This window comes from Nerophis lumbriciformis, linkage group LG39, assembly GCF_033978685.3.
Source record: "Nerophis lumbriciformis linkage group LG39, RoL_Nlum_v2.1, whole genome shotgun sequence".
Taxonomy (NCBI): domain Eukaryota; kingdom Metazoa; phylum Chordata; class Actinopteri; order Syngnathiformes; family Syngnathidae; genus Nerophis; species Nerophis lumbriciformis.
In genome coordinates, this window is record NC_084586.2 from 5,477,024 (window position 1) to 5,504,933 (window position 27,910).

Consider the following 27,910-nt stretch of genomic DNA (forward strand, 5'->3'; position numbering starts at 1 on the left):
TTAAAAGTTAAAAGATTTAGCTGAAAGCTAAGGTGAACATAAAAGTTTTCAGTTTAGTTTTAAAAGTAGTCAGAGTTGGGGAAATTCTGACACCTTCAGGAAGTTTATTCCAACTATTTGTTGCCTAGTGACTGAATGATGCTCTCCCTTGATTTGAGTTTACTCCGGGAACCGCTAACAGATTGGTCTCAGAAGATCTTAGTGATCTAGAGGGCTTATATAGTGGGAGCATATCAGTGATATACTTCGGCCCTAGACCATGTGTCAGGTTTGTCACTGACAGTTCAGTTAAGTTTTGGTTTTCCCTGTCTTTGTTTCCTGTCAGCGCTCTTATTTTGGTTAGTTCCTGATTATCTCCCTGAGTGATTTGTCCCCTCAGCTGTGGCTGATTGGCACCTGGCCACACCTGGTGTCAATCAGCCAGCTGCTATTTGAACCTTCCTTCCTCTCCAGTCAGTGCTGGATTATTGTCACTACTACCTGTCATAATACTTGTCGTTGTAGCTCTGTCTACTTTTGTTCACTCTGCTCATGTCATAGTTCCTTCGTGTCACAGTAAGTGTTTTTGTTTCTTGTCGACAGTTCATAGTTCATAGCCAAGTTTGTTCTCCGCGCCTTTTGTTTGTACCCTTTTGTTTGTTTTTTTTGCTATAGTGTTAAATTAAATCATGTTTTCCCGCACAATGCCTTCCGCCTTCTCTGCATCTGGTGGTTCGTCACCAACATACTCTGACACCATGTAGTGATTTATATGTGAGCAGGAGGATTTTCAAATCAATTCTCTGATGTTCAGGGAGCCAATGTAAGGATTTAAGAATTGGTGTAATGTGTTCACATCTTTTGGTCTTTGTTAGAACTCTAGCAGCAGCGTTCTGAACAAGCTGTAGCTGCCTGACAGTTTTTTTGGGGAAGATCTGCAGGGAGACCATTACAATAGTCTAGCCTACTGGTAATAAAAGCATGTACAAGTTTTTGCTTCTTGTCTTGTTTAATAGATGTCATCAGTGTTTGAACCTGACATATACGTTAGGGCAGGATTTCTGTGTTTATCAACAGGGATACACTTAAGACCCTTGCCGGTGCCCTCATACAGTGTCATTTTGACTACGCCTGCACCTCATGGTTCACCAGTATCTCCAAGCCACTAAAAACGAAACTGCAAACTTCCCAAAACAAGCTGGTGAGACTCCTGCTCAACCTCCCATACGGGACTCACCTAACTCAAGCCCACTTTACCAAATTGGGATGGCTTAGAGTTGAGGAAAGAGTACACCAAATCGCAATGTGACTGGTATTCAAAATACTCAGAGAAACTGTCCCCAAGTACCCGTTCAACTATTTCACTAGAGTAAGTGACGCTCACAGGTACTACACGAGAGGGAGTTCCTCAGACCTCGTCCCTCCCTAAATTCAAGACTCTCATGGGAAAAAATGCATTCTACTATTTTGCCACCATACAGTGGAATGCACTACCAACAGACCTTAAAATTTGAACTTCCCTACTAAATTTTAAAACTGCCATAAAGTCATGGTCATGATCTGAACCAAAATGGATCCCCAGCAACTCTTTGAAGCATCAAACAGGTTTATATGTGGTTATAGTGTATATATATATTTATATGTGGTTATAGTGTAAATATATATTTATATGTGGTTACAGTATATATATATATATATATATATTTATATGTGGTTATAGTGTATATATATATTTATATGTGGTTATAGTGTAAATATATATTTATATGTGGTTACAGTGTATATATATATTTATATGTGGTTATTGTGTATATATATATATTTATATGTGGTTATAGTGTATATATATATTTATATGTGGTTATAGTGTATATATATTTACATGTGGTTATAGTGTATATATATTTATATGTGGTTATAGTGTATATATATATATTTATATGTGGTTATAGTGTGTATATATATATATATATATATATTTACATGTGGTTATAGTGTATATATATTTTTTCATTCTGTCTTGCACACTCTTGGAGTCAACATGTGCATAGTGTGGAGAATGCATATATTTTTAAGAGTTCTTTCTTTATTCATAGTCATGTTTAAAGCAGCTAATATTTTCCCATGCGTACTCTTTTTGCTTGTATCTTATGTCCTCAAGTTAACTCTGTGCTTTAGCTTGAAGGGGTTAGAATGTGGGAGTGGAGCATACTCACTTTTTACCTTATCAGTATTAGAACAATGAGGCTGTATTCCTTTCTGGGCAGGGTGGGGGCTGTTTTCGTATTCAATAAGTTGTCTCTTTCCGTTTGGCTTTGTAAGGACTGGTCTCCTAAAGCTTTAGTAAAACTTGATAATATTCCTATTCTGTCTTGATGGTCCTTCTTACTCAACATATATGTCATCTGAAAGAACTTGGGATTGACCAGTGACTTTAATTCCCTGAGAGAAAGACTGGTCAGACGCAACAATTGTCATGTACATAGTGTCATGTACAAACCCCGTTTCCATATGAGTTGGGAAATTGTGTTAGATGTAAATATAAACGGAATACAATGATTTGCAAATCATTTTCAACCCATATTCAGTTGAATATGCTACAAAGACAACATATTTGATTTTCAAACTGATAAACATTTTTTTTTTGCAAATAATCATTAACTTTAGAATTTGATTCCAGCAACACATGACAAAGAAGTTGGGAAAGGTGGCAATAAATACTGATAAAGTTGAGGAATGCTCATCAAACACTTATTTGGAACATCCCACAGGTGTGCAGGCTAATTGGGAACAGGTGGGTGCCATGATTGGGTATAAAAACAGCTTCCCAAAAAATGCTCAGTCTTTCACAAGAAAGGATGGGGCGAGGTACACCCCTTTGTCCACAACTGCGTGAGCAAATAGTCAAACAGTTTAAGAACAACATTTCTCAAAGTGCAATTGTAAAACATTTAGGGATTTCAAAATCTACGGTCCATAATATCATCAAAGGGTTCAGAGAATCTGGAGAAATCACTCCACGTAAGCGGCATGGCCGGAAACCAACATTGAATGACCGTGACCTTCGATCCCTCAGACGGCACTGTATCAAAAACCGACATCAATTTATAAAGGATATCACCACATGGGCTCAGGAACACTTCAGAAAACCACTGTCACTAAATACAGTTCGTTGCTACATCTGTAAGTGCAAGTTAAAGCTCTACTATGCAAAGCGAAAGCCATTTATCAACAACATCCAGAAACGCCGCCGGCTTCTCTGGGCCCGAGATCATCTAAGATGGACTCATGCAAAGTGGAAAAGTGTTCTGTGGTCTGACGTGCCCACATTTCAAATTGTTTTTGGAAATATTCGACATCATGTCATCCGGACCAAAGGGGAAGCGAACCATCCAGACTGTTATCGACGCAAAGTTCAAAAGCCAGCATCTGGGATGGTATGGGGGTGCATTAGTGCCCAAGGCATGGGTAACTTACACTTCTGTGAAGGCACCGTTAATGCTGAAAGGTACATACAGGTTTTGGAACAACATATGCTGCCATCTAGGCGCCGTCTTTTTCATGGACGCCCCTGCTTATTTCAGCAAGACAATGCCAAGCCACATTCAGCACGTGTTACAACAGCGTGGCTTCGTAAAAAAAGAGTGCGGGTACTTTCCTGGTCCGCCTGCAGTCCAGACCTGTCTCCCATCGAAAATGTGTGGCGCATTATGAAGCGTAAAATACGACAGCGGAGACCTCGGACTGTTGAACGACTGAAGCTCTACATAAAACAAGAATGGGAAAGAATTCCACTTTCAAAGCTTCAACAATTAGTTTCCTCAGTTCCCAATCGTTTATTGAGTGTTGTTAAAAGAAAAGGTGATGTAACACAGTGGTGAACATGCCTTTTCCCAACTACTTTGGCACGTGTTGCAGCCATGAAATTCTAAGTTAATTATTATTTGCAAAAAAAAAAAAAAAGTTTATGAGTTTGAACATCAAATATCTTGTCTTTGTAGTGCATTCAACTGAATATGGGTTGAAAAGGATTTGCAAATCATTGTATTCCGTTTATATTTACATCTAACACAATTTCCCAACTCATATGGAAACAGGGTTTGTACATAGTCGTATATACCCCCCACCCCTCTCATTTTTTGTATATATTGTCTTTCAAATCACCTGACATGTATACTGTGTATATGTACATAATTTATAAAAACAAAACAAATTTAACATAATTTTTTTATATACATGTTACAGGTTATACATCTTTTATTATTGAATGTATCCAATTTAATGGACCACAATGGAAACAAGCCTTTTGGCTTTTTGTGCCATCCATTTGCCTCTTTAAAGCATTACATCAGTGGTTCTCAAACTTTTTTTGTCATCCCCCACTTTGGACAAGGGGGAGTTTTCAAGCCCCACCTGCCCCCATCGCCCCAACAGAGCGCTAATGCCAAGCTTTAACATTTTCAAATTTATTGAACATCAAGTTGTATACATTCAAACTCAATAACATAAAATAACATCAAGTTCAATAATAAATAAAATAACTGTGCAGCTGTGGTATAACTTGCATCAAGTTCAATAATAAATAAAATAACTTCCATCCAGTTCAATAATAAATAAAACAAAAGTGTTATAACTTGCATCAAGTTCAATAATAAATCAAAAAAGTGGTATAACTTGCATCAAGTTCAATAATAAATCAAATAAAAGTGTTATAACTTGCATCAAGTTCAATAATAAATCAAAAAAAGTGTTATAACTTGCATCAAGTTCAATAATAAATCAAAAAAAGTGCTATAACTTGCATCACGTTCAATAATAAATCAAAAAAAGTGTTATAACTTGCATCAAGTTCAATAATAAATCAAATAAAAGTGTTATAACTTGCATCAAGTTCAATATTATAATATTAATATTATATAATATTATATATATTATATTATATTATATATATATATTATAATATTATAATATTATATTAATATTAATATAAAGCCTACAGTAAAAATAAGTACCGGTAATTTCCATTTATTTATATAGCGGATTTCACAGACAGAATCACAAAGTGATTTACAGTGTGTATAGAAAATGAAAGCATAGTAAAAAAAATAATCTAAGAATATAATAATTTAAAAAAAAATTAAAGTGAAATTTCCTCCCGTTCCTCGCGCCCCACCTGTCATGTCTCTATTCCCCACCAGTGGGGCGCGCCCCACACTTTGAGAAACGCTGCATTACATGGATACAATTCTTTAAGATGTCAATAAACTTCTCAATCAATCAAGGTCAGGAAAAAACACAGAGGCAATTTCATCCCTACAAGCCTGTTTCGCAGGTTTCCCTGCTCTTCAGGGGATTTAACAGTTATGTTGTGGTAAAATGTGTGGTTTTCGTCCTGGTCGTGGAACTGTGGACCAGCTCTATACTCTCGGCAGGGTCCTTGAGGGTGCATGGGAGTTTGCCCAACCAGTCTACATGTGCTTTGTGGACTTGGAGAAGGCATTCGACCGTGTCCCTCGGGAAGTCCTGTGGGGAGTGCTCAGAGAGTATGGGGTTTCGGACTGTCTGATTGTGGCGGTCCGCTCCCTGTATGATCAGTGTCAGAGCTTGGTTCGCATTGCCGGCAGTAAGTCGGACACGTTTCCGGTGAGGGTTGGACTCCTCCAAGGCTGCCCTTTGTCACCGATTCTGTTCATAACTTTTATGGACAGAATTTCTAGGCGCAGTCAAGGCGTTGAGGGGATCCGGTTTGGTGGCTGCAGGATTAGGTCTCTGCTTTTTGCAGATGATTTGGTCCTGATGGTTTCATCTGGCCAGGATCTTCAGCTCTCACTGGATCGGTTCGCAGCTGAGTGTGAAGCGACTGGGATGAGAATCAGCACCTCCAAGTCCGAGTCCATGGTTCTCGCCCGGAAAAGGGTGGAGTGCCATCTCCGGGTTGGGGAGGAGATCTTGCCCCAAGTGGAGGAGTTCAAGTACCTCGGAGTCTTGTTCACGAGTGAGGGAAGAGTGGATCGTGAGATCGACAGGCGGATCGGTGCGGCGTCTTCAGTAATGCGGACGCTGTATCGATCCGTTGTGGTGAAGAAGGAGCTGAGCCGGAAGGCAAAGCTCTCAATTTACCGGTCGATCTACGTTCCCATCCTCACCTATGGTCATGAGCTTTGGGTTATGACCGAAAGGACAAGATCACGGGTACAAGCGGCCGAAATGAGTTTCCTCCGCCGGGTGGCGGGGCTCTCCCTTAGAGATAGGGTGAGAAGCTCTGTCATCCGGGGGGAGCTCAAAGTAAAGCCGCTGCTCCTCCGCATCGAGAGGAGCCAGATGAGGTGGTTCGGGCATCTGGTCAGGATGCCACCCGAGCGCCTCCCTAAGGAGGTGTTTAGGGCATGTCCGACCGGTAGGAGGCCACGAGGAAGACCCAGGACACGTTGGGAAGACTATGTCTCCCGGCTGGCCTGGGAACGCCTCGGGATCCCCCGGGAGGAGCTGGACGAAGTGGCTGGGGAGAGGGAAGTCTGGGCTTCCCTGCTTAGGCTGCTGCCCCCGCGACCCGACCTCGGATAAGCGGAAGAAGATGGATGGAGATGGATGTGGTAAAATAAATAGGTCAGGCTGATTAGAAAAATAAACTAAGACTTTAGCGTCGGACTTCTTCTGTTGGTTTGAGAGTATCATTACTGCCACAAGTGGTGGAAAAGTGTATTACAACTGAATATGGACCACCGCTGAGGATTTTTGACAATGAGCCCCGCCCTATGTTTAAAAACCCCTGCGCGGACTTATCTCAGCGTGCATGGAAGTCGGTGGCTACTTCATAAATATAAAAACTGCCAGAGTGCCAAATAAACACAAGAGAATTAGACGTGGAAAAAAAAAAAAGCTCAGTTTGGCTATGACTTAATAAGCAAATGTACTCGCTAATTAAATTTTAATTGGGATTCAGTGCCATAACTAAGAAAATCACTTTCCTGTTAGCTTCCAGCAGCTGCGACGCGTAAACGCTGACTTGCAGGCTAACGCAAAGACGCGGAATAATAATAATAAAAGAAGACAAACCAGGGCGGCATTTGTCAACGCTGCCTTCATTAAACGTTCCCGCCGTGAGGCGCCGACAGATGGACAGCCTCGACGGCGGATCAGAGGTGACGCCAGCAGATGACAGGTGGGTGTCGGCGGCGAGAGGCGACGAGGGAGCATCTGCTAGCGTCCCCCCCCCCACTCCTCAAAAAAAAAAACACGACATTTTCTCAGAGCATTTGCAGACTTTGATTGTGCAACATGGACGCCTTCAGGAAGTCTGCCAGACTTCTTGACTGCGAGCGACCCCGCCAGGACACTGAAACCAAGACATTTGACTGATACATTGCTAAAAAGTTCTTCTGTTTAGCTAAGTGAGGCTAAATGGACTTTTATCCACTCTCATATATCGGTCGCAGTTAAACTGTTTTCCTTGTTTTCACCTTGGTCTTCATGATGTAGCTTTAGCAGCGAGCTAACCTGCTAGCCTTTTCCATAACCCAGGGGCCGGCAACTCAAAATGTTGAAAGAGCCACATTGGACCAAAAATACAAAATAAAAATATCAGTCTGGAGCCGCAAAAAATTAAAAGCCTTATATAAGTGTTATAATGAAGGCAACACATGATGTAAAAGTGTCTATATTAGCCTACTATCAAATTGACTTTAAAAGTCTTATATAAGTGTTATAATGAAGGCCACACATGACGTTAAGATTCTATATTATCTATAATAGCCTACTATCAAAATGACTTTAAAAGTCTTATATAAGTGTTATAATGAAGACAAGACATGATGTAAGTGTCTATATTAGTTATATTAGCCTACTATCGAAATTACTTTAAAAGTCTTATATAAGTGTTATAATGAAGGCAACACATGATGTAAGTGTCTATATTAGATGTATTAGCCTACTATCAAAATTACTTTAAAAGTCTTATATAAGTGTTATAATAAAGGCAACACATGATGTAAGTGTCTATATTAGCTAGAATAGCCTAGTATCAAAATGACTTCAAAAGTCTTATATAAGTGTTATAATGAAGACAAGACATGATGTAAGTGTCTATATTAGTTATATTAGCCTACTATCAAAATTACTTTAAAAGTCTTATATAAGTGTTATAATGAAGGCAACACGTGATGTAAGTGTCTATATTAGCTATATTAGCCTACTATCAAAAATGACTTTAATAGTCTTATATAAGTGTTATAATGAAGACAACACATGGTGTAAGTGTCTGTATTAGCCTACTATCAAAATGACTTTAAAAGTCTTGTATAAGTGTTGTAATGAAGGCAACACATGATGTGTCTATATTAGCTATATTAGCCTACTATCAAAATGACTCTAAAAGTCTTATATAAGTGTTAAAATGAAGGCAACACACGATGTAAGTGTCTATATTAGCTATATTAGCCTACTATCAAAATGACTTTAAAAGTCTTATATAAGTGTTATAATGAAGGCAACACATGATGTAAGTGTTTATATTAGCCTACTATCAAAATGACTTTAAAAGTCTTATATACGTGTTATAATGAAGGCAACATATGACGTAAGTGTCTAATAGCCTACTATCAAAATGATTTTAAAAGTCTTATATAAGTGTTATAATGAAGACAACACATGATGTAAGTGTCTATATTAGCTATATTAGCCTACTATCAAAATAACTTTAAACGTCTTATATAAGTGTTATAATGAAGGCAACATATGACGTAAGTGTCTAATAGCCTACTATCAAAACACCTTTAAAAGTCTTATATAAGTGCTATAATGAAGACAACACATGATGTAAGTGTCTATATTAGCTATATTAGCCTACTATCAAAATGACTTTAAAAGCCTTATATAAGTGTTATAATGAAGGCAACACATGATGTAAAAGTGTCTATATTAGCCTACTATCAAATTGACTTTAAAAGTCTTATATAAGTGTTATAATGAAGGCCACACATGACGTTAAGATTCTATATTATCTATAATAGCCTACTATCAAAATGACTTTAAAAGTCTTATATAAGTGTTATAATGAAGACAAGACATGATGTAAGTGTCTATATTAGTTATATTAGCCTACTATCGAAATGACTTTAAAAGTCTTATATAAGTGTTATAATGTAGGCAACACATGATGTAAGTGTCTATATTAGATGTATTAGCCTACTATCAAAATTACTTTAAAAGTCTTATATAAGTGTTATAATAAAGGCAACACATGATGTAAGTGTCTATATTAGCTAGAATAGCCTAGTATCAAAATGACTTCAAAAGTCTTATATAAGTGTTATAATGAAGACAAGACATGATGTAAGTGTCTATATTAGTTATATTAGCCTACTATCAAAATTACTTTAAAAGTCTTATATAAGTGTTATAATGAAGGCAACAAAAGGTAAGTGTTTATATTAGCTATATTAGCCTACTGTCAAAAATGACTTTAATAGTCTTATATAAGTGTTAAAATGAAGACAACACATGATGTAAGTGTCTGTATTAGCCTACTATCAAAATGACTTTAAAAGTCTTGTATAAGTGTTGTAATGAAGGCAACACATGATGTGTCTATATTAGCTATATTAGCCTACTATCAAAATGACTCTAAAAGTCTTATATAAGTGTTAAAATGAAGGCAACACACGATGTAAGTGTCTATATTAGCTATATTAGCCTACTATCAAAATGACTTTAAAAGTCTTATATAAGTGTTATAATGAAGGCAACACATGATGTAAGTGTTTATATTAGCCTACTATCAAAATGACTTTAAAAGTCTTATATACGTGTTATAATGAAGGCAACATATGACGTAAGTGTCTAATAGCCTACTATCAAAATGATTTTAAAAGTCTTATATAAGTGTTATAATGAAGACAACACATGATGTAAGTGTCTATATTAGCTATATTAGCCTACTATCAAAATAACTTTAAACGTCTTATATAAGTGTTATAATGAAGGCAACATATGACGTAAGTGTCTAAAAGCCTACTATCAAAACACCTTTAAAAGTCTTATATAAGTGCTATAATGAAGACAACACATGATGTAAGTGTCTATATTAGCTATATTAGCCTACTATCAAAATGACTTTAAAAGTCTTATATACGTGTTATAATGAAGGCAACACATGACGTAAGTGTCTAAATTAGCTATATTAGCCTACAATCAAAATGACTTTAAAAGTCTTATATAAGTGTTATAATGAAGGCAACACATGACGTAAGTGTCTACATTAGCTATAATAGCTTACTATCAAAATTAATTTAAAAGTCTTATATAAGTGTTATGAAGGCAACACATGACGTAAGTGTCTATATTAGCTATATTAGCCTACTATCAAAGGCTGACGCAAATCTTTGTTGACAGAAATGTTGTATTTTTTTTTTTTATTCTACACATTTTTACAATATTGGAAAACATTGGTAAAATGAACGCTTCGCACAGGATGAGATAACTTCTGGAAATTACTAGCCTAGAATGGCCAAAGGTATAGATGTGTGTGTTCAAGTTAAAGGAAACGACGGGCTGTCTTCTTCTAATGGATTTATGACAATATCTGCAAGCTGGGTAACGTTTGCTGTGGTCTGGAACAACATAGCACACAAAGAACTATGAGAAATGCAGCCAATATCACATACAGATAATGTGTCATGAGACATGCAAATATAAATTAAATACACAAAGGACATAAGTAAATGAAATTAAATGAGCTCAAATATAGCTACAAACGAGGCATAATGATGCAATATGTACATACAGCTAGCCTAAATAGCATGTAGTCATGCCTAATAAGGACCCACCGCATATCAATAAAATCAACAAAGCTCATCTTTTAAGGATTTGTACATGTAAACAAACTACGATGAGTTCAAGGATCACTGATATTAGTAGGACAAAACGGTGCTTGCCAAATACTCTCATCAGTGAAGCATGTATAATGTAAACAGTGGGATTTCTAACAAGTAGGAAGGTTTATGTCATGTTTGTCCTGCGACAGAAAATATATTAAAACAAAAAATATATATTTTTTCTTCATCTTTTTCCATTTTCACACATCTCTGAAAGAGGTCTAGGGAGCCATTAGGGCGGCGCTAAAGAGCTGACCCTCGCCATAACCCAAAAAGGTTGTAAATACAACAAAGTTATGTGGACTTATTCCAACTTTGAGCAAACACAACACTGACCTTACACTCAAAGTCTACAAACAACATTAATTGAACACTTAATGTCTAACAATCTCTGTGAACCTTTTCAATCCGGTTTCAGGGCAAATCACTCTACGGAGACAGCCCTCGCAAAAATGACTAATGATCTACTGCTAACGATGGATTCTGATGCGTCATCTATGTTGCTGCTTCTTGATCTTAGCGCTGCTTTCGATACCGTCGATCATAATATTTTATTAGAGCGTATCAAAACACGTATTGGTATGTCAGACTTAGCCTTGTCGTGGTTTATGTTGGAATAATTGTTTGTAAGTTATCACAAAAGAAATGTTGTATTATGAATGCTGTATTTCGAGGCCTAACAAAAGGATGAAGGCTCGTGAAATGCCACTGTGCTTTCAGCACGGACAGATGGCAGGATGTGCTCAACTCCTGGAGGAACTCTCTTTGAAGTGTTAAACGAACTCTCTTTGAAGTAATTCACAAACTCTCTTCCAACTATTTGGTCAACGCTATTTACGAAACGCTGCCCTCTTGAAGTCACTGTGGACAGGAGACGGGAGGGGTTGTCCATTGTCCTCCAACACCTGCCCCAGCTGGATCCAGGAAGAGCCAAGCCCGAGAAGTCCTCTTCTTGGACTTCAAAGCGACTGAAAACAATGACTGTTTTACATACCTCCCTATTCCTATTGTGACATATGTTGGTGCGTGAACATGGAACATCTGAATTAAAAGAGGAGACGAGAACCTTCTTCGTCAGAGCGTGGTGCAGGACTGTGCAGAGAGTACAGTGACCATGTCTTTCCTCAATTGAGTCCAAATTGAATTCTGTCTCTGTTTGATTCCTTGCCTTTTGTCTTGTGTAACAGATGTCCTGTATTTGAACCTGACAGTTTAACTCTTATCTCACTGACAGGATGCAATGCGTCTCCCATAACAATGTGACCTCGGACTATGTTAAGGTAACGTGCGGAGTCCCCCAAGGTTCGGTTCTTGGCCCTGCACTCTTTAGCATTTACATGCTGCCGCTAGGCGACATCATACGCAAATACGGTGTTAGCTTTCATTGTTATGCTGATGACACCCAACTCTACATGCCCCTAAAGCTGACCAACACGCCGGATTGTAGTCAGCTGGAGGCGTGTCTTAATGAAATTAAACAATGGATGTCCGCTAACTTCTTGCAACTCAACACTAAGAAAACGGAAATGCTGATTATCGGTCCTGCTAAACACCGACATTTATTTGATAATACCACCTTAACATTTGACAACCAAACAATTACACAAAGCGACTCAGTAAAGAATCTGGGTATTATCTTCCACCCAACTCTCTCCTTTGAGTCACACATTAAGAGTGGTACTAAAACGGCCTTCTTTCATCTCCGTAATATCGCTAAAATTCGTTCCATTTTGTCCACTAGTGACGCTGAGATCATTATTCATGCGTTCGTTACGTCTCGTCTCGATTACTGTAACGTATTATTTTCGGGTCTCCCTATGTCTAGCATTAAAAGATTACAGTTGGTACAAAATGCGGCTGCTAGACTTTTGACAAGAACAAGAAAGTTTGATCATATTACGCCTATACTGGCTCACCTGCACTGGCTTCCTGTGCACTTAAGATGCGACTTTAAGGTTTTACTACTTACGTATAAAATACTACACGGTCTAGCTCCAGCCTATCTTACCGATTGCATTGTACCATATGTCCCGGCAAGAAATCTGCGTTCAAAGAACTCCGGCTTATTAGTGATTCCCAGAGCCCAAAAAAAGTCTGCGGGCTATAGAGCGTTTTCTATTCGGGCTCCGGCACTATGGAATGCCCTCCCGGTAACAGTTAGAGATGCTACCTCAGTAGAAACATTTAAGTCCCATCTCAAAACTCATTTGTATACTCTAGCCTTTGAATAGCCCCCCTTTTTTAGACCAGTTGATCTGCCGTTTCTTTTCTTTTCTCCTCTGCTCCCCCCTATCCCTTGTGGAGGGGAAGACACACAGATCCGGTGGCCATGGATGGGGTGCTGGCTGTCCGGGGTCGGGACCCGGGGTGGACCGCTCGCCTGTATATTGGTTGGGAACATCTCTGCGCTGCGGGATGGTTTCCTGCTGACCCCACTGTGGACTGGACTCTTACTGTTATGCTGGATCCACTATGGACTGGACTCTCACAATATTATGTTAGACCCACTCGACATCCATTGCATTCGGTCTCCCTAGAGGGGGGGGGGTTACCCACATATGCGGTCCTCTCCAAGGTTTCTCATAGTCATTCACATCGACGTCCCACTGGGGTGAGTTTTTCCTTGCCCTTATGTGGGCTATACCGAGGATGTCGTTGTGGCTTGGCCTTTGAGACACTTGTGATTTAGGGCTATATAAATAAACATTGATTGATTGATTGATTGATAATTGGCCACAGATTAATTTCCTGTTGTAGGAAATTGAGGGCCCGGTTTAAAATGGAAAAATATGCGCAGGAAACGAGGAGCAATTGCAGTTTGTGGCTCATCTACAGAACACGACGAGCGCGTCAAACCGCAGCGGCGTTATTCTCCAAAATGTACTTGGATTGTTTCTCAATGGCGGCGACACAGATCGACTTTCCTTATCTCTACTTTCTGCAGCTCCACTCGCCGCTTAAAAGCAGAGAAAGATGCAAGATGCCACAGCGCTTTGTTCAAATATTGATGCAAACCTCTCATCTGTTGTCTCAGGACACACACACACACACTCACACACACACACACACACACACACACACACACACACGTTATTGTATTTGTTACCTTCTTCAGACCTCCGAAAAATGCCTACCTCTTTAGAACCACCATTTCTAGATATATAAAGATTTGTATTTACAACATTAATAATATATACATACTATGCATACAAGTTGTGCTCATAAGTTTACATACCCTAAGAGAATTTATGATTTCTTGGCCATTCTTTAAAGAAAATTAATGATAACACAAAAACTAGGGATGTCCGATAATGTTTTTTTGCTGACATCCGATATTCCGATATTGTCCAACTCTTTAATTACCGATACCGATATCAACTGATACCGATATATACAGTCGTGAAATTAACACATTTTATATACTATTTTATTTACATATTATGCCTAATTTGGACAACCAGGTACAAGATAAGGTCTTTTTAAAAAAAAAAAATATAATAAAATAAGATAAATAAATTAAAACATTTTCTTGAATAAAAACGAAAGTAAAACAATATAAAAACAGTTACATAGAAACTATAGTAATGAATGAAAATGAGTAAAATTAACTGTTAAAGGTTATTACTAGGGATGTCCAATAATGGCTTTTTGGCGATATCCGATATTCCGATATTGTCCAACTCTTTAATTACCGATACCGATATCAACTGATACCGATATATACAGTCGTGAAATTAACACATTTTATATACTATTTTATATACATATTATGCCTAATTTGGACAACCAGGTACAAGATAAGGTCTTTTTTTTTTTTAAATAATATAATAAAATAAGATAAATAAATTAAAACATTTTCTTGAATAAAAACGAAAGTAAAACAATATAAAAACAGTTACATAGAAACTATAGTAATTAATGAAAATGAGTAAAATTAACTGTTAAAGGTTATTACTAGGGATGTCCAATAATGGCTTTTTGCCGATATCCGATATTCCGATATTGTCCAACTCTTTAATTACCGATACCGATATCAACTGATACCGATATATACAGTCGTGAAATTAACACATTTTATATACTATTTTATTTACATATTATGCCTAATTTGGACAACCAGGTACAAGATAAGGTCTTTTTTTTTTTTAATAATATAATAAAATAAGATAAATAAATTAAAACATTTTCCTGAATAAAAACGAAAGTAAAACAATATAAAAACAGTTACATAGAAACTATAGTAATTAATGAAAATGAGTAAAATTAACTGTTAAAGGTTATTACTAGGGATGTCCAATAATGGCTTTTTGCCGATATCCGATATTCCGATATTGTCCAACTCTTTAATTACCGATACCGATATCAACTGATACCGATATATACAGTCGTGAAATTAACACAGTTTATATACTATTTTATTTACATATTATGCCTAATTTGGACAACCAGGTACAAGATAAGGTCTTTTTTTTAAAAAATAATATAATAAAATAAGATAAATAAATTAAAACATTTTCTTGAATAAAAACGAAAGTAAAACAATATAAAAACAGTTACATAGAAACTATAGTAATTAATGAAAATGAGTAAAATTAACTGTTAAAGGTTATTACTAGGGATGTCCAATAATGGCTTTTTGCCGATATCCGATATTCCGATATTGTCCAACTCTTTAATTACCGATACCGATATCAACTGATACCGATATATACAGTCGTGAAATTAACACATTTTATATACTATTTTATTTACATATTATGCCTAATTTGGACAACCAGGTACAAGATAAGGTCTTTTTTTTTTTTAAATAATATAATAAAATAAGATAAATAAATTAAAACATTTTCTTGAATAAAAACAAAAGTAAAACAATATAAAAACAGTTACATAGAAACTATAGTAATTAATGAAAATGAGTAAAATTAACTGTTAAAGGTTATTACTAGGGATGTCCAATAATGGCTTTTTGCCGATATCCGATATTCCGATATTGTCCAACTCTTTAATTACCGATACCGATATCAACTGACAGTCGTGAAATTAACACATTTTATATACTATTTTATTTACATATTATGCCTAATTTGGACAACCAGGTACAAGATAAGGTCTTTTTTTTTTTTAAATAATATAATAAAATAAGATAAATAAATTAAAACATTTTCTTGAATAAAAACGAAAGTAAAACAATATAAAAACAGTTACATAGAAACTATAGTAATTAATGAAAATGAGTAAAATTAACTGTTAAAGGTTATTACTAGGGATGTCCAATAATGGCTTTTTGCCGATATCCGATATTCCGATATTGTCCAACTCTTTAATTACCGATACCGATATCAACTGATACCGATATATACAGTCGTGAAATTAACACATTTTATATACTATTTTATTTACATATTATGCCTAATTTGGACAACCAGGTACAAGATAAGGTCTTTAAAAAAAAAATAATATAATAAAATAAGATAAATAAATTAAAACATTTTCTTGAATAAAAACGAAAGTAAAACAATATAAAAACAGTTACATAGAAACTATAGTAATTAATGAAAATGAGTAAAATTAACTGTTAAAGGTTATTACTAGGGATGTCCAATAATGGCTTTTTGCCGATATCCGATATTCCGATATTGTCCAACTCTTTAATTACCGATACCGATATCAACTGATACCGATATATACAGTCGTGAAATTAACACATTTTATATACTATTTTATTTACATATTATGCCTAATTTGGACAACCAGGTACAAGATAAGGTCTTTTTTTTTTTTAAATAATATAATAAAATAAGATGAATAAATTAAAACATTTTCTTGAATAAAAACGAAAGTAAAACAATATAAAAACAGTTACATAGAAACTATAGTAATTAATGAAAATGAGTAAAATTAACTGTTAAAGGTTATTACTAGGGATGTCCAATAATGGCTTTTTGCCGATATCCGATATTCCGATATTGTCCAACTCTTTAATTACCGATACCGATATCAACTGATACCGATATATACAGTCGTGAAATTAACACAGTTTATATACTATTTTATTTACATATTATGCCTAATTTGGACAACCAGGTACAAGATAAGGTCTTTTTTTTTTTAAATAATATAATAAAATAAGATAAATAAATTAAAACATTTTCTTGAATAAAAACAAAAGTAAAACAATATAAAAACAGTTACATAGAAACTATAGTAATTAATGAAAATGAGTAAAATTAACTGTTAAAGGTTATTACTAGGGATGTCCAATAATGGCTTTTTGCCGATATCCGATATTCCGATATTGTCCAACTCTTTAATTACCGATACCGATATCAACTGACAGTCGTGAAATTAACACATTTTATATACTATTTTATTTACATATTATGCCTAATTTGGACAACCAGGTACAAGATAAGGTCTTTAAAAAAAAAATAATATAATAAAATAAGATAAATAAATTAAAACATTTTCTTGAATAAAAACGAAAGTAAAACAATATAAAAACAGTTACATAGAAACTATAGTAATTAATGAAAATGAGTAAAATTAACTGTTAAAGGTTATTACTAGGGATGTCCAATAATGGCTTTTTGCCGATATCCGATATTCCGATATTGTCCAACTCTTTAATTACCGATACCGATATCAACTGATACCGATATATACAGTCGTGAAATTAACACATTTTATATACTATTTTATTTACATATTATGCCTAATTTGGACAACCAGGTACAAGATAAGGTCTTTTTTTTTTTTTAATAATATAATAAAATAAGATAAATAAATTAAAACATTTTCTTGAATAAAAACGAAAGTAAAACAATATAAAAACAGTTACATAGAAACTATAGTAATTAATGAAAATGAGTAAAATTAACTGTTAAAGGTTATTACTAGGGATGTCCAATAATGGCTTTTTGCCGATATCCGATATTCCGATATTGTCCAACTCTTTAATTACCGATACCGATATCAACCGATATATACATTCGTGGAATGAACACATTATTATGCCTAATTTGGACAACCAGGTATGGTGAAGATAAGGTCATTTAAAAAAAAAAATTAAAAAAAAAAAATAAGATAAATTAATTAAAAACATTTTCTTGAATAAAAAAGAAAGTAAAACAATATAAAACAGTTACATAGAAACTAGTAATTAATGAAAATGAGTAAAATTAACTGTTAAAGGTTAGTACTATTAGTGGACCAGCAGCACGCACAATCATGTGTGCTTACGGACTGTATCCCTTGCAGACTGTATTGATATATATTGATATATACCGTATTTTTCGGACTATAAGTCGCAGTTTTTTTTTCATAGTTTGGCCGGGCTCCAGTGCGACTTATTAATGTTTTTTTCCTTTTTTATTATGCATTTTTGGCAGGTGCGACTTATACTCCGGTGCGACTTATACTCCGAAAAATACGGTAATATAGGAACCAGAATATTAATAACAGAAAGAAACAACCCTTTTGTGTGAATGGTTTTTTGGGTTGGTGCACTAATTGTAAATGTATCTTGTGTTTTTTATGTTGATTTAATAAAAAAAAATAAAAAAAACGATACCGATAATAAAAAAAACAATACCTTCCACTCATGGTTAATGGTTGGGTAAAGCTATTTATTGACAAACAACCGTGTTTACTCTTTTCAAATCAAAATGACAAAAGAAAGTACCCAAATGACCCTGATCAAAAGTTTACATACCCCAGTTGTTAATACCGTGTATTGCCCCCTTTAACGTCAATGACAGCTTGAAGACTTTTGTGGTAGTTGTGGATAAGGTTCTTTATTTTCTCAGATGGCAAAGCTGCCCATACTTCTTGGCAAAAAGCTTACAGTTCCTGTAAGTTCTTGGGCTGTCTTGCATGAACTACACGTTTGGGATCTCCCCATAGTGGCTCAATGATATTGAAGTCAGGAGATTGAGATGGCCACTCCAGAACCTTCACTTTGTTCTGCTGTAGCCAATGACAGGTCGACTTGGCCTTGCGTTTTGGATCATTGTCATGTTGGAATGTCCCAAAACGTCCCATGCGCAGCTTCCGGGGCTGATGAGTGCAAATTTTCCTCCAGTATTTTCTGATAACATGCTGCATTCATCTTGCCATCAATTTTGGCCAACTTTCCTGTGCCTTTGTAGCTCACACATCCCCAAAACATCAGTGATCCACCTCCGTGTTTCACAATAGGAATGGTGTTCCTTTCATCATAGGCCTTGTTGACTCCTCTCCAAATGAAACGTTTACAGTTGTGGTTTCTGGATTATGAGTCATGGGGAAGGCAAAAGAATTGTCAAAGGATCTGCGAGAAAAGGTAATTGAACTGCATAAAACAGGAAAGGGGTATGAAAAGCTATCCAAGAAATTGAGAATGCCAATGTTCAAACGCTGATTAAGAAGTGGAAAATGAGGGATTCAGGTAGACCAGCAAAGATTTCAGCCACAACTGCCAGGAAAATTGTTCGAGATGCAAAGAAAAATCCACAAATAACTCCAGCTGAAATACAAGACTCTCTGAAAAATTGTGGTGTGGCTGTTTCAAGATGCACAATAATAAGGCACTTGAAGAAAAATGGGCTGCATGGTCGAGTGGCCAAAAAGTTCAATTTTGGTCTCATCACTCCAAATTACTTTGTTCCAGAAATTTTGAGGCTTGTCTCTGTGCTGTTTGGCGTAATGTAAGCGGGATGCTTTGTGACATTTGCGCAGAAATGGCTTTCTTCTGGCGACTCGACCATGCAGCCCATTTTTCTTCAGGTGCCTCCTTATTGTGCATCTTGAAACAGCCACACCACAATTTTTCAGAGAGTCCTGCATTTTAGCTGAAGTTATTTGTGGATTTTTCTCTGCATCTCGAACAACTTTCCTGGCAGTTGTGGCTGAAATCTTTGCTGGTCTGCCTAACCGTGGTTTGGTTTCAACAGAATCCCTACCACTTCTTAATCAGCGTTTGAACACTGCTGATTGGCATTCTCAATTCCTTGGATAGCTTTTTATACCCCTTTTCTGTTTTATGCAGTTCAATTACCTTGTATTCTCCTTAGTGGGAGCAGTGTTGTTTATCACCCTTTTTTGTCAATGCGTCAAAGTATGATATCAGTTTTGTTGTGGCAATTGTCAAAATCAGATCTTTGCTTATTTTGTTCTAATATTTGGCGGGACAGAATAGAAAGACTAATGGGCCGAATGTAGCCCGCGGGCCGTAGTTTGCCCATCCCTGATCTAAAGTGTTTTGGAGTCATAGGAAACCTAAATTGACTAAATTGTAAAATACAGCAATTTTAAAGTACCAGTAGGGTGGAAAAACAGGTTGCCATATTGAAGCTATTATCATATATATCAGATTTATGACACCAAAAGACTTCCAAAGTTTGGATCAAAATAGTATCAATCTCACAGAGATTACCGAGCCATTTTGAGACTTAGTGAGGAAGCCAGTCACATGATCCGTGACGTAGAGTTAGGAACCACAGATCCCTTCACCATCAACGACAATGCTAATAAAGCAGACTTTGTAAACGCCAACAGTGATTACTTTGGGAAAATTATGATCCAGAACCTTATATTTTTGAGCCTGAATACAAAGAGGATGAGCAATACATTTTAGAAGCCGAGCTTTAAACGGATATAGCTTAATTGTAACACTAGCATCAGCAGCAATGCTAGGTGCTAAACATACAAACTAACCATAATTAGGGATGTCCGATAATGGCTTTTTGCCGATATCCGATATTCTCCAACTCTTTAATTACCGATACCGGTATCAACCGATACCGATATCAACCAATATATACAGTCGTGGAATTAACACATTATTATGCCTAATTTGGACAACCAGGTATGGTGAAGATGAGGTACTTTTAAAAAATAATAATAAAATAAAATAAGATAAATAAAAAACATTTTCTTGAATAAAAAAGAAAGTAAAACAATATAAAAACAGTTACATAGAAACTAGTAATTAATGAAAATGAGTCAAATTAACTATTAAAGGTTAGTACTATTAGTGGACCAGCAGCACGCACAATCATGTGTACTTACGGACTGTATCCCTTGCAGACTGTATTGATATATATTGATATATAATGTAGGAACCACAATATTAATAACAGAAAGAAACAACCCTTTTGTGTGAATGAGTGTAAATGGGGGAGGAAGGTTTTTTGGGTTGGTGCACTAATTGTAAATGTATCTTGTGTTTTTTATGTTGATTTAATTAAAAAACAATACCGATAATAAAAAAAAAACCAATACCGATAATTTCCGATATTACATTTTAACGCATTTATCGGCCGATAATATCGATATTATCGGACATCTCTAACCATAATAAACCATAACAAAACAAACACTTACTGTGATATTTCCACTCTTGCTGGGCTGCAGACTGACAGGACGCCCACATAATCCCGTTTAGATGAAGATTCAATCACAATCTTCACTATGGGTTAAAAGTTGCCGCAACAAGCGTCTTTTACCGCCATATTGGGGGATGTGAACGTCGACCAGCCTCTCGGTCCATGGCCACATGTGTCTACGAGCAGCTGAGAGATGCATCAATTATAATCTAGAATTTAGTTTTGGCAAGTGTGTCAACAATAGCAGTGTAAGCTAGCATTAACTCACTGCTATCAATGCGCCGCTAAAATAGGCCGTTTACGTTGGCGCTTACGATACCAATATCGTCCATATTTGGTTCATTTTCAGGTCACGACATGTAAATGGAGTATTGTTGGCGGGTTCTGGATGTTTTTAAGAGGGTAAAATGAGCGTAATCGAGGAACCTCAATAATCTTTCGACTCAACCGTTAGCTACCGTATTTTCCGCACTATTAGCCGCACCTAAAAACCACAAATTTACTCAAAAGCTGACAGTGCGGCTTATAACCCGGAGCGCTTTATATATGGATTAATATTAAGATTCATTTTCATAAAGTTTAGGTCTCGCAACTACGGTAAACAGCCGCCATCTTTTTTCCCCGTAGAACAGGAAGCGCTTCTTCTTCTACGCAAGCAACCGCCAAGGTAAGCACCCGCCCCCATAGAAGAGGAAGCGCTTCTTCTTCTACTGTAAGCAACCACCCGCCCCCGTAGAAGAAGAAGAAGGGCGCGGATATTACGTTTCATTTCCTTTGTGTGTTTACATCTGTAAAGACCACAAAATGGCTCCTACTAAGCGACAGGTTTCCGGTTCATGAAAAGACGCAATCTCTCCATCCGCACACGGACTACTATTTCACAGCAACTGCCTAAAGACTTTCAAAAAAACCTGGCTACTTTCCGTGCATATTGTAAAAACAAGATAGCTGAAAAAAAGATCCGGCCAGAGAACATTATCAACATGGACGAGGTTCCACTGACTTTTGATATTCCTGTGAACCGCACTGTGGATACAACGGGAGCACGTACGGTGAATATTCGCACCACAGGGAATGAGAAGTCATCCTTCACTGTGGTTCTAGCTTGCCATGCTAACGGCCAGAAACTTCCACCCATGGTGATATTCAAAAGGAAGACCTTGCCAAAAGAGACCTTTCCAGCCGGCGTCATCATAAAAGCTAACTCGAAGGGATGGATGGATGAAGAAAAGGTGAGCGAGTGGTTAAGGGAAGTTTGCGCGAAGAGGCCGGGTGGCTTTTTTCACGCAGCTCCATCCATGTTGATATACGACTCCATGCGCGCCCACATCACGCTGGTTTTTAATATATTATTAAAGTTTGACTGACCTATCTGACTGTTTTTTTGACATTCCCTTTAGCGCAGTTAGATGCGGCTTATAACACGGGGCGGCTTATAGGTGGACAAAGTTTTGAAATATGCCGTTCATTGAAGGCGCGGCTTATAACCCAGGGCGGCTTATGGTGCGGAAAATACGGTATTTATTTTTCAAATTTCCACATTTTTCGAACGTATGTGTTCTTGTCTTACATAAGGATTGTGAATAATAAACAACGCATCTCTTTCCAATTTTTGCATATTTCCAGAATGACTGATCTGATAATTTGGTCAGAGTGCAGAAGCGTTACTAAAGTGATGTAGAATCTACGGAAAGCACTATTCGGAGCGTAATATTTAAAATAGTCGACTGAATTTGAGGCAATTTTGTGATGTTTATAGACAATATTTTCATATACTTTGCGGATTTTAAATACAAGCCCCAAAACCAGTGAAGTTGGCACGTTGTGTAAAATGGTAAATAAAAACAGAATACAATGATTTGCAAATCCTTTTCGACCTATATTCAATTGAATAGACTGCAAAGACAAGATACTTAACGTTCAAACTGGAACACTTTGTTACTTTTTGCAAATATTAGTTCATTTGGAATTTGATGCCTGCAACATGTTTCAAAAAAGCTGGCACGAGTGGCAAAAAAGACTGAGAAAGTTGAGGAATGCTCATCAAACACTTATTCGGGACATCCCACAGGTAAACAGGCTAATTGGGAACAGGTGGATGCCATGATTGGGTATAAAATTAGGTTAAAACTCTACTATGCAAAGTGAAAGCCATTTATCAACAACACCCAGAAGCATCGCCGGCTTCGCTGGGCCCGAGCTCATCTAAGGTGGACTGATGCAAAGTGGAAAAGTGTTCTTTAATCTGATGAGTCAAATTGTTTTTGGAAACTGTGGACGTTCCTCTGGAACAAAGAGGAAAAGAACCATCCGGATTGTTACAGGCGCAAAGTTGAAAAGCCAGCATCTGTGATGGTATGGGGGTGTATTAGTGCCCGAGGCATGGGTAACTTACACATCTGTGAAGGCACCATTAATGCTGAAAGGTACATACAGGCTTTGGAGCAACATATGTTGCCACCCAAGCAACGTTATCATGGACGCCCCTGCTTATTTCAGCAAGACAATGCCAAGCCACCTGTTACAACAGTGTGGCTTCATAGTAACCTGTGACCTGTCTCCCATTGAACATGTGTGTCACATTATGAAGGCTAAAATACGACAACAGAGACCCCGGACTGTTGAACAACTGAAGCTGTACATCAAGCAAGAATGGGAAAGAATTCCACGTCAAAAGCTTCAAAAATTGGTCTCCTCAGTTCCCAAATGTTTACTGAGTGTTGTTAAAAGGAAAGACCATGTAACACAGTGGTGAAAATGCCCCTGTGCCAACTTTTTTGGAATGTGTTGCTGCCATTAAATTCTAAGTTGATGATTATTTTCCAAAAAATAAAAAGTTTTTCAGTTGGAACATTAAATATCTTGTCTTTGCAGTCCATTCATTAGAATATAAGTTGAAAATTATTTGCAAAACATTGTATTCTGTTTTTATTTACGAATTACACAACGTGCCAACTTCACTGGTTTTGGGTTTTGTACAATTGGATATGGTTTAATAGATACAATGAAACACAATTAAGCATACAAAACAGGGGTCCCCAAACTACGGCCCGCCAGCGTCCAAAATCAGGCCCGCGGGAAGTCCCAAGTATTTAAAAAAAATAAATAAATAAAAAGAAATGTTTTCTTTTTTCTTTTTTCTGTCTTTTCTTATCCACTTTGTACCGCTTGCTACTCACGGTGTCTCCTAGCCACTCAGGCAAATCATATTGTCTAATAATGCATTTTCTCATCGATAACGTGACATTATCACACGCGCGGAAAGTGCGCTCTATCTATCTATCTATCTATCTATCTATATAGGGAGTTTCCTCCTCTCCCAGCTCGCTAGCCTCAATCTGAACCTTGGTATTTACCGTGATGACGGACTGGCAGTGTGTCGCGCCTCGCCAAGGAGCAGCGAGAATACCAAGAAGCTCATATGCCAAATTTTCAAAGAGAACGGCCTACGGATCACGATTGAAGCCAACAAGCAAACCGTCAACTTCCTTGACGTCACTTTTAACCTGAGAAATAACAGCTACCAACCATTCACGAAACCCAACACAACACTCCAATACGTGCACCATGACAGCAACCACCCACCCACCACCACGAAAAGAATACCTACCGGAATCAATAAAAGGCTATCGATGCTGTCATCTAGCAAAGCTGAATTTGACCAAGCAACCCCCCCGTACCAAAAAGCCCTTGATGAAAGCGGATACAATTTCACCCTCACCTATGAACCCACGCCAGGAAACCAGCCAAAAAAGAACAGAAAACGAAACGACATCATCTGGTACAACCCCCCATACAGCAAAAACGTCTCAACTAACATTGGACACAAATTCCTCAATCTGATCGACAAACACTTTCCCAAAGACAACACCCTAAGAAAAGTATTCAACAAGAACAACATTAAATTGAGCTACAGCTGCATGAACAATATACGACAAATCATCTCAAACCACAACAAAACAATTGCAAATGAGCCGTCGGCCCCCAGACAGAGCGACTCCAAAACCAACAAAGACTGTAACTGTCGAAAGAAACCTGATTGCCCTCTCAACGAGGGATGCTTACAAGCATCAGTTGTCTACCAATCTAAGGTAATACGCAAGGACATTAACACATCCGACACATATGTAGGATTAACCGAGGGAGAATTCAAAACCAGATGGAACAATCACAAGGCTTCTTTCAGGAACAAAAACCTGCGAAATACCACAGAACTCAGCAAACACATTTGGGACCTCAAAGACAATAATGTTGAATATTCAATAACATGGCAAATTCTTGCATCCAGCACACCTTACAATAGTGGTAATAAAAGATGCAACCTATGCTTGAAAGAGAAACTGTTTATTATTTACCGTCCAGACCTGTCATCCCTCAACAAGCGCAGCAAAATTGTAACAACATGCCGCCATAGACGGAAACACCTCCTAGGTAACACATGAGCCAATCACCACGCCCCTAGGCCAGCCTGTACCCACCCACTCTGTGCCCTATATAAACCATGGTATGTGAATGCTCCCATTAAAATCTCCTGATGATTGAGGGTACCCCCCATCATGAAACAGGCCTGTAGAGATGAAATAGTCTTGTGATTTTTTTTCCCCACACATACATATATATATAGATATATATATATATATATATATATATATATATATATATCTAATATATATATATATATATATATATATATAGCCCGGCCCTCGGCCAAATTGTTTTAACCCAATGCGGCCCCCGAGCCAAAAAGTTTGGGGACCCCTGATATAAAGTCAACTTGTTTTTCCACACTACTGCTACTTTAAGTGGAAATTGTAATGGCCTTTAAAATTATATTTTTTGGTGGGGAGAGAGCTGTGTGTGTTCCTCTTGTCAAGCTGTCAAGAATGTGTGTGTAGTAATGCACTGCGACTCCTCCAAACCCCCAGGTGGCGCACATGTCTTCATGACGGCGGCGCCGACAGCTCGCCAGGCTGCTCGTGGCGGCATAGGGGAGACGACGCTTCCCTCGGCAGGCCGCCATCAAACAGCGAAGAGCGGAGACGATAGAAGTGGGTCAGCCGCGTGTCAAAGTGACGAGCGTCTACAATCCAGACGACGCTAACGTTATCCGTGCACGTTGTTTTTCCTGATGCGACATGACACATGAGTTATTGGAGGAGAGCGGCGCCCACCACAAAGGCGACGACGTTACTCAGCGGAGACCTCCACCGAGGCAAAACAACGCGAACGCACACCACACCCCAAATATGTCAGAATATTTAAAAAAAGGATAACGTTGACATAGTGAGATAAACACGGTCGCAGCAGGAAAGTAGTTTAATTTGCATAAATTGTTCCGTTTTTGGTGTGTTTTCAAAAGTCATTGATCTTCCTTTTTAGTCATTTCAAACAAACCTTTTTGTTTGCTTAATAATCCCCATTTGATTTTTGGTCGGATTTTATATATATATATATATATATATATATATATATATATATATATATATATATATATATATATATATATATATATATATATATTTGACCAAGCAACCCCCCCGTACCAAAAAGCCCTTGATGAAAGCGGATACAATTTCACCCTCACCTATGAACCCACGCCAGGAAACCAGCCAAAAAAGAACAGAAAACGAAACGACATCATCTGGTACAACCCCCCATACAGCAAAAACGTCTCAACTAACATTGGACACAAATTCCTCAATCTGATCGACAAACACTTTCCCAAAGACAACACCCTAAGAAAAGTATTCAACAAGAACAACATTAAATTGAGCTACAGCTGCATGAACAATATACGACAAATCATCTCAAACCACAACAAAACAATTGCAAATGAGCCGTCGGCCCCCAGACAGAGCGACTCCAAAACCAACAAAGACTAACTGTCGAAAGAAACCTGATTGCCCTCTCAACGGGGGGTGCTTACAAGCATCAGTTGTCTACCAATCTAAGGTAATACGCAAGGACATTAACACATCCGACACATATGTAGGATTAACCGAGGGAGAATTCAAAACCAGATGGAACAATCACAAGGCTTCTTTCAGGAACAAAAACCTGCGAAATACCACAGAACTCAGCAAACACATTTGGGACCTCAAAGACAATAATGTTGAATATTCAATAACATGGCAAATTCTTGCATCCAGCACACCTTACAATAGTGGTAATAAAAGATGCAACCTATGCTTGAAAGAGAAACTGTTTATTATTTACCGTCCAGACCTGTCATCCCTCAACAAGCGCAGCGAAATTGTAACAGCATGCCGCCACAGACGGAAACACCTCCTAGGTAACACATGAGCCAATCACCACGCCCCTAGGCCAGCCTGTACCCACCCACTCTGTGCCCTATATGAACCATGGTATGTGAATGCTCCCATTAAAATCTCCTGATGATTGAGGTTACCCCCCCTCATGAAACAGGCCTGTAGAGATGAAATAGTCTTGTGATTTTTTTTCCCACACATACATATATTGCGCTCTACTACGGTATCGAGCACTATTTTTTGGATAACCTTATTAAGACATATATATATATATATATATATATACAAAACCCAAAACCAATGAAGTTGTGTAACTCGTAAATAAAAACAGAATACAATGGTTTGCAAATATTAGCTCATTTGGAATTTGATGCCTGCAACATGCTTCAAAAAAGCTGGCACGAGTGGCAAAAAAGACTGATTAAGT

General features: G+C 37.4%; 1 protein-coding gene across 2 annotated transcripts in view; it reads right to left on the reverse strand.

Annotated features, from left to right (window-relative positions):
- The window catches only part of LOC133577912 (netrin receptor UNC5D-like), a 771,105-nt gene that overhangs the window by 276,548 nt on the left and 466,647 nt on the right, over positions 1 to 27,910 (reverse strand). The window lies entirely within an intron of this gene.